This window comes from Hyperoodon ampullatus (assembly GCF_949752795.1).
Source record: "Hyperoodon ampullatus genome assembly, chromosome: 10".
Lineage (NCBI taxonomy): Eukaryota > Metazoa > Chordata > Mammalia > Artiodactyla > Ziphiidae > Hyperoodon > Hyperoodon ampullatus.
The window spans coordinates 8,667,845-8,677,258 of record NC_136923.1 but is presented as its reverse complement, the minus strand read 5'-3'; positions in this window follow the sequence as shown (position 1 = coordinate 8,677,258).

Genomic DNA, 9,414 nt, shown 5'->3' with positions numbered 1-9,414 from the left:
TCCCAGTACCCCTCTGGCCTAGACACCTCTCGCGGCTTTCCTCCCCAGCCCAGCATCCTGGAAAGTTCGGGAACTCGACACGTGTCTTGGCCCCCGACAGCCGAGGAAGGCGGCGCCTCCAAGAACCAGAATCGCAAAGCACCCCACCACCTCCACCCGTGTCCCAGTGGCCCCAACAGCCCCAGCCATCCCGTCCACCCCTGCGCAGGACCCAGCTACCTGCACTGAGTCGTTAGGCGAACGTAAAGTTGGCTCCCTGGGGAAGCTGCACCGCCGCTGACAGCTCCAAAGCCGCTTGCGCTCCCGGCCCAGGTTGAGGTGGCTGCTGCCGGTACCCAGTCTGATAGGATGCTGAGGGCTCGGACTCTGGAGCCTGGGCTGGAATCCCCTCGTCCGCAGCCTGACTGGTCGCTGGATAGGGACTGGAGGCGAGCGAAGAGCGCTGCCGAGGCTGTGCGCGCAGACGGCGTCAGGGTGCGGCGCTGCCGGCCGGTGGCCCGCTTTCCTGCAGCGGGTGGCACGGGCTGCACCACCCCACAGGTCCGCTAGGAGGCGCGGGAGGCAGGCCTTGACGACCCCCGCCGAGCGGTGTAAACTCGCCCAGCCTTGCCCCGGCGCGGTAACAAACAGGCTAATTGCACAGCGGCTTCAAGCAGCAAGAGGGAAGGAGTTCGTAAACAATTCGCTTGGTTTCTTCCTTTCTTGGTTTAGAAGCTCCTGACTCTCAGGCAAATGGGAGGCTTGGACAGCAGTGTTTTCCTGTTGACAGTGATGAAGTTACAAAAGCATTTAACTGGTATTTCCCAATCATCAGGTCAACTTCAGGGCTTCCCCACCGCCCCCTTCCCCGGAGCTTGATGTAGTGGATTCAGCACTGAATTCAAGTTATGTCCTTGCTTTGGAATACTTTTGTTCCTATTTTCATTCTAATTTCAGGGAATTAGAAATACTTTCTGTTCCAATCAGCACTGGGAGAGGTCTTCATTCTTTAGGTAGTTTTAGGGGAAGATCTCAAGCCAAAAAAATACTATCTTCATTTTAAAGTGATTCTGCTCGTCTATGGCCCAAAGCCATTTCTGCCTCTTTGCCATGCTTCAAAATTAAAAACCTAAAAAGTGTCAAAGGAATATGAAATGTTAAAGACGTCTTCTCTGACTCCTAGCTCTTTTTCTATTCTGAAATCATTTTTTGAAGTAATTTACAGTGACCAAGAATTAAGGCAGGAAAAAAAAGTGAGGATTCAAAAGTGGACAAAGCTCTTTAAAAATTATTAAATGCATATCTCCTCCTGACATTCCTCTTACCCCTCTTTTAATTTTGTGGCTAGAATAGAGTTAGCCAAGGATGGGGTTTCCACAATTACAGCTCTCTGTCAAGACATCCTAGGAAGAGACCACTGCTGCCATCCTGGGCCCAGGGTTCTAGGTGAGGGAGCATTCCAGGATAGGCCTGGGAATTTCGGCACCATTGCGAAGGGGTGAGAGACAAAAGTTGTCTTTTTCTTGCCCTAGAGAGTTGTGTCATAATATTGTTTAAAAACAAAACTAAACTGAATAAATGTTAAAGATTTTACTGGCTTTATTCAATGATTCATGAACTAGGCAGCATCCAATCTAGCGCATATAAAGGAGCTCTGAGGAGCTGTACAAAATGACAGACTTCTATAGGCAGAAGGGAGTGGAAACAAGGAAGTTATGCTAGGCAAAGAGCAGATTGGTTATTGCAAGGTTACTTTGCCTATAGAGGATGGCAGGGGTCAAGCAAGCAGATTACCTAACTCGAGCTGATCAGGTGATTCCTGCTTGACTGGTTTAAAATTCCATCTCTGGGACAGCCAAAACTATATTTAAGTTAAATCCCAGTTTGGTGACTTGAGGCTTAGCATAAGTGACTCCATTTTGGTCCGGATGTCTTGTTTTCAATAATATTAATTAATAGTAGTGTCACATAAATTACAGGTAAAGTTACAGACCACTCAGGTGAGGATTAAGTGATCCTGACCATCTCACTGTGCCTCAGTTTCCCCATCTGTAAAATGAGGGGGCTGGTCAAAATAGCTTATCTCTGAGATCTCATCCCTCTGGTTTTCTGGAATTTGATGATCTGTGCCACCTGAGAGTTTAATTCTACCAAGTAAAACACATCTGCCCCGCTCCATGTGGGATGAGGAGGGGTTTTTCCTAAGCACTCCTGACGGGTAAATTCAGGGTAGAAAACATGGCATCCAGAACCCAGCCTGCCCCTCTTTCTCCTGGAAGAGAGCTGCCTTCAGGGAGCAGAGTTCCTGGACCACTGAAATACAGAAGGATGGAGGGGAGGGAAGGCAGGAGGAAAGGACAGAGGGGAGGATAGAGGGAGGGGAGGAGAGAAGAAATAAACAACCCCATGGGCAGTGTCACTCTTGAGTGGACCAGGCCACCTAAGGCATCTTCCCACCCAGAGGATGACCTGTCCAGTACCCACACCTACCTCCAGGAACTGGATCCTGAGTTCTAGCGTCTTTGGAATTTTCCAGCTCTGGTACAGTTATTTAGAGACGGGTCCAACCAAGCCCAGGTGGCCCTGCTCTTTAGTCCGGGTAGAAATGAGCCATAAACACATTTAGTCCACTCCTTCCCCCCACCCCCCAGCCCAATGATCTCTCAGTCTCCACTGGGGCTTCTAGCACAGGACAGCATCAGAGACACACTCAGACATGAAGACAGAGGACACATCCTAGCAATAACCTCGCTGCCAGCAAACTTGCTCCCTGGTGTCCTTACGTTTACCGATGCTGTCCAGGTGCAGGAACATCAGGGCATGTGGGATGGCCTGGGAGGTTCATGAGGCCTGGCCAGGGCGGCAGCTTACAACTCTCATGTACTTCCTCCGGCCCGCATCGTTTTAGGCCGCTTCTCAACATACGTTTCACTCCTCTGTTCCGTGGAGAGAGGAAAACATGTTTTAATCTTGGAAAGTGCTGTGAACTTGCAGCCGTAAATGCTAGAGTCTAGATTTTACCACCTACTTACCTCTGTGGCCAAGTCACGGAGCCTCTGGGACTCACTTTCCCTGGGTGCTGACCTCATGGGGCTGTGAGGAAATAAGACTTCATTGACGTGAGGAGTGCTTTGCAAACCGTTAAATCCTGTACATCTGAAGCTGTTTTCTCACGTTGACAACCCTCACCCCAGGACCATGCTACGAAAATATATTTTCTCATCCAATCAACCTCCATCTTATTCATATTCCAGATCGAACTCTTGTGTCTTTTCAATTCATTAAGGCCAAGTGTGTGTGTGTGTGTGTGAGAAAGAGAGAGAGAGAGAGACTGTGCCAGGCAAGGAAAGTAACTCCTTTGAACCCCAACTGGTGTGATGAGAACCTGAGATCTTTACCTCTTCATGGAAGCCCTCCCTGACCACCTCAGCCCAGTGAGAAATCCCCATTTTCAGAAATGCTGGTGCCTGACTACAGACTTCACCTGTAGTGTGAACATGTCCAGTCTCCCCGGTGCTGTGTAAGGGCCTAGAATAAGTCCCGCAGACCACAGTCCTTTATATATTTACCATCATCTTTCCTATGGTACATACCTGTCGATAACAATGTGCTGAGAGAACAATGCTGGATTACCCAAGAACACCCCTCAGCAAATTAACCACGAGGGTCAGTCAGTCCTTTTGTTTCCCAGAACAATCTCTCTGGGGAAATCTGGCTGAAAGAGGGCTCTCTGTGACAAAGTGTGCTATTCAGACATGTTCCCTCTTCTTCCCAAGAGGGAGTGATGGCCGAGATAAGGCGTGATGCTTCCAATTCCACCAACATGTCCACTGACCGTGGATGTGACAACACAACCCCCATTAAGGAACTAGTGTCAAGACATGCATTCTCCACTTGCAGACACCAGTGGCCTAGGTTAAGGCATGACCAGAGAGAAAAGGCCTTCTTCGGAAGGAACGGAGCTTGGAATAAAAGCAGGGTGTTCTTTTTTTTTTTTTTTTTTTTTTTTAAAGTAGGCTGTTCTTGGGCAGAAGAAAAGGTTTATTGAGAATAAGGGGCTTCGGAATGTGTGACTTCTTTTGGAAAAGTAGGGCCTAGAGGAGCCAAGAGTCACTTAAACCTGGGTGTTCTCTTCACAGCACACAGAATGACTGGGATTCTCATGATGTCTATTCTACAGAGGGGGAAACTGAGGTTCAGAGAGGGGGAGGGGCTTGCCCAAGGCCTCACAGCTGGTTAAAGAAGGCCAGCGTGGCTGGCGCAAAGCCTGAGGCAGATCTAGCCAGGGGCAGGCACTAGCCCCCCAGCTTGGTCGCTGTGGTGACCAGAGTGCCTGGCGGCCTGAGTGTTTTACCTGAGGGAGACATGTGACCGGTGATTAGGCAAGGGGCTGGCAAGGGGGTTGGGTATGAACTGCGCGGAGGTAAGAGAGGTGACTTGAGACAGTCCCCTGGAATCACTGGAGAGTCAGTCCAGATTCACACAGGGCACACAAAGGAAGCAAAGCTCTTCTCCTGTCTGCCTTACCGCCCCCCGCCCCGCTTCGATCAGTCCATCTCTGGTGGGAGGAGAGAACCTGAGGGAAATTCCAGTGACCTGACAGCTCCCACTGCAAACCTGTCCCAAGCCCCAGGCAGCCCTGTCTCTCCGCCTCCACCAATTCCAACAGCCCTCTCATTTTCCTTTTCCATTCAAAAAAAAAACGGGGCATTTCTTTATGGAAGTCTGCCCTTCCTCCTGGGACGTTGAGCACACCGTGACAGAGCGTACTCCGTGCTCTCTTGTGCACATTCATTCAGTAAATAGTTTTCTGAGCACCTACTGTGTGCCCGGCAGGGTGACCCTGGATGGCAGCACTGACTCAGGAGGTGAACTCCACCAACCAGTGACCCCGCGCTGGACGAGAAAATCAAGACAAGCAGAAGGACTGGGATCCCGAGTTACAATTCCACCAGGAATGCACAGCCCTGTGTGGCCAAGGGCAAGTTCCCACACTTCCTGGCCTTGGGTTTTTCCCCTAAAAATGAGGGTACTGGACAATCTCTGAGATCCCTCACAGCTCCCCCTGTCTATCATCCTCTAGGTCTAGTGAGCAAAACACACACAGTGGAGCTGCGAGCACAAACAGACCGTGTGATGAAGCACGCTCAGTGCCACCGATGGCTCGGGCGCTCAGGAGGTACTCAGTAAACACCAGCAGAAGGACCGAATACGGACGGTGAGGGAAACGCTAACGCACTTGGCCAGGAGAGGGAGGCTTCTACAACTGAAACGTCACTTTTCACCTCTCAGGCTGGTGAAAATGAAAGAGAAGGGTGCCTCGTGGGATCTGAGGCTCTCGGACATCGCTGCCACAACTGTGTTCTGGAAGCGCCTCCTTGGAAGGAACCTGGATAAGGTGTATCAAAAGCCTTAAAAACATGGCTACCTTTGGGCACAGCAGCGAACCCTTCTAGTGAGGTAACCTGGAAACAATCCTGTAAAAATGCAAAGAGATAGGTACACAGACGCTAATCAAGCATTGCTGGTAACAGTCACGAGGGATGAGTGGAGTAAGACTGTTGTATGTGCATCCAGTGAAAAAGCACATGGAGGGGAAAAACGACAGAATGGATCTGTGTTAACTGACATGGAATGGTCGTGTGTGTGTACGTGTGTGCGTGTGTGTGTGTGCGCGTGCCCATGTGAGGAGGGGGAGGACGAGGGGGAGAAGGAGGATGAAGGGAAGGAAGAGGGAAGGGAAGAGGAGAACTGTCCCCACGGTATATGACAAACACCTAGGGGTGGTTTGCCTAGTTTTACTATCTGTATGTTCTGATTCTCATAGTACATAGGGGTTATCTTTGCAATGTGAAAAGAGAGACTCTACTTCCAAAAGCCTCATCACAGACCGACGAAAGTACCTCCAGCCTCCACTCTCTGCCCTGCCTGCACATGGAAAGTGCTCCCTGGCTCTCGTGCTGGTGAGTTCCCAGCGTCCCCAGTCAGCTCGGGATTGAGTGGGGCTGGGCAGCCAGTGGAAAGGCAGAGGAGCCCCTCGCAATGTCAAGCACGCAGCACCGTCCCCCCACCTGTAAGGTGCTGGGGACACTTCATCAACAGCGGCCTAGGAAGGCCACCCTCCAGCAACACGTCCTCACAAGACAGATGCACCAAACCAGGGCGGGACAGCCAAGGTCCCCGCAGCCTGTGTTCTGGGGAGAGCCGAGTGCAGGAGCTCTTCCTGAAGGAGCGGCCTCCCAGAGCTGACCCAGGATACCCGACTTGAGGGCAGGACCCCGAGGATTCTACAGCCTCAGGACATGAGGAACACAGACACACGTCTACGTTCATTTCACACAGGATGAGTCTGAGGTGTGGAACAAGGAACGTGACATGGTTCAATGCCACCCAACGAATCAGAAGCCGACTTGAGACCAGGACGCCAGGCTCGGGGTGGTGAGTACGTGCCCCGCTGACCAAGCCACCTCTCCAATACGGCGCAGACACCAAACTCCTAGTTCTCAGCAGGCTGCTTCTAATCCCACCCCGCGGTCCCTTCCGAGCCCCTGGTCCATCCCGTCGGCCTCCCCTCCACCGACACCGCCCTGCTCCCTGGACCAGGCACAGCTCCCAAGGCAGTGCGGGTCTCCCAACACCCCCTACCCCCGTGCATTCCACCTCCACGCCCTTGTCAGCCCCTTCCTTCCCCTGCTAGGAGGGTCCCCCTGCTCCAACTATCAGATCCCATACCTTGCCCACTTCAAAGATGGAGAAACTGAGGCTCATGACATTAAGTCATTTGCCTAAGACTGCCCCGCTAATTGGTATCAGACCAGATCTCTGACTCCCTCCTGCTCTGTCACCCATTTTCTGAAAACTGTGTGTTCTGGAGCTACGGACCAGGGTGCTAGAGAGTGGATATGCCCTTTGCTTGTGAAACAGTGACTTGGATAGGACTTGGCAGCGACAGCTCGTCTCTGCTCTGTTCAACATCAACACAAAGGCCGGGGGCTGGAATCATCACCCTGTGGCTTGTGAAGGCTTGTCTGCCCGCAGAGCATCCGATGCTGGCCAGGATCCTAGCTGTGGGTCAGAAGGCCTGTGCGTGGGTTCCCAGGCTGCCTCACCACATGGTGGCTGGGTTCCAAGGGCAAGCACCACAAGAAAGAGTAGAGACAGACAGTAAGCCAGAGACACAGAGAGACAGTGAGCCAGAGACAGAGAGACAGACAGAGACAGAGACCCAAGAAGAAGCCACACCGCCGTTTGTAGCTTAGTCTCAGAAGTCGCAGTGCAGCCCTCTGACACATTCCGCCCCACAAAGCAGTCACAAAGCCCCACCCAGGCTCGGGAGGACGAGAACAGACTTTGTCCTTTGCAGGGACAGGTGAGGTGCTGGAGGCATGTGTGACTAAAAGTACTGCTGTGCCACTTGGGGAAAATACACGATCCCACCACGTCAGTGAGGCGTTCAGGAAGCTTCAATGAAAGAAGAGGTGGAATGGTGCCTGGTGCATGGTGAGCATCCAAGAAACGGGAGCTAGGATGTGGCCGCTGCTTACAAGGATGCCCAGGAGTCTGGGGACCACAGGTCAGGAACCAGTGGCCACGCCCAGAGGACTGAGTTGGAATTTGTCCTCTGCACCCCAAGCCACAGAGCTCAAGGTTCACTTCACTGTACCCTGGTCTGAGCGAACCAGAGGCCTAGGACACGAGAACCACGTTAGTAAGCGTTTTCCCCACGTGCCCCCCACATCCATCACACCCCAACATCCCAAGGTCCCAGATTAGGAGCCAAGGGTGTTGGTCCTAAAGAAACCACACATCCTAAACAAGACGCGAAGTACTGAGCAAACCACTTAGAAATGAGAACAGAAACCTCTGCAGGCCGCAGGGCCAGTGGAGACGCATGCAGCTTGCAGAAACAGAGGCTCAGATGTCCTCCAGGCCAGCAAAACAGTCCCTGGCAAGCCGGGCGCTTCTGGCCCACCCTGGGGACCTGCGCCGCCCAGCTCTGGGCCAAACTGTCCCTGGGGGTCTGTCCTCTCTCTCCTCCCGCCCCTCCAGGGAAGATCACAGCACAGAAATTTCAGCAGAAAGTAGCCACAAGTATCACTGCTCCCAGAAGTGGTTTTCTGTTGTTGTTGTTTGTTATTTACATCTCGGTACATTTCTCTCTAATGGTGGGAAGTCAGGCACAGCGTGACAGAGAAGTGACAGAGTGGACAAGCAAGGGCCCTGCCGAGCCCCTCCAAGCCAGCGTCTACATACAAGTCCCAGCAGTCCTGAGGGCCAGCACAGCATGGAGAGGCCACAGGAAATTGGAACAAAGACACAGGAGAATCATAAAGACATCAAATGTTGAGCCAAAAAGGACTCCAGAAACCGTGTCTCGCCATCTCCTTGTTTTTTAGAGAATAAAAGTGAGCTCCAGAAGGGGGTCAGGACTGGCCCCGGTGCTGCTGCTCCCTTGCAGGGCCAGGCCCCTATGGCTGCAGCTCTGGCCTGTTCGCAGCTTCATGGCTCTGGGCAGTGAGCCCTCCAGGTCCAGGGCCTGCACCATCTGCTCCAGAAGAGCTGCTTCTGGACCACGTGGAGATGGGGGGATGGGGGCTTAGAGCCCCAGTTCCAGCCCCAGGGCAGGTCTAGGCACCTAATTTGCAAGGCCAGGTGCAAAGTGACAATGCTGAGCCCCTTGTTCAAACTTGATTAAGAAAGTGACAGACACAGACCTACTAGAGCATGAACTTGAGGATATGGGGAGGGGGAGGGGTAAGCTGTGACAAAGCGAGAGAGAGGCATGGACATATATACACGACCAAACGTAAGGTAGATAGCTAGTGGGAAGCAGCTGCAGAGCACAGGGAGATCAGCTCGGTGCTGTGTGACCACCTAGAGGGGCGGGATAGGGAGGGTGCGAGGGAGGGAGATGCAGGAGGGAAGAGATATGGGAACATGTGTATATGTATAACTGATTCACTTTGTTATAAAGCAGAAACTAACACACCATTGTGAAGCAATTATACTCCAATAAAGATGTTAAAAAAAATAATGTATGCTATAACCTAAAAAAAAAAAAAAAAAGAAAAAGGAAAGTGACAGAAGAGTGTTAAACCAGGGGCGGGGCCCTCGGAGCGCAGGGCCTGAGCTAACGGAGGGGCCATGGGCCCATGAAGCCCGGCCGCCCACCCACCACCCTTCGCAGTGTCCCCTCCATCCCAAGGACTACCTCACTCTCTAGGCATCTTGTGAAGCTGTCTCCCCCTCCCCCATCTCCACGCCACTGCTGCACTCCAAGCTGCCAGCCACACACACTCCCTGGACACTGCCACCCCCCTGTCCCCTCCCACCTGTGCTCCATACAGCAGCTAGTTGCCTTTTAAAATGACACTTGTGATGATGTCATCCTCTGTTGCAAATAGTTCCACGTCCTCCCCCTGCCCCCGGGGGTAA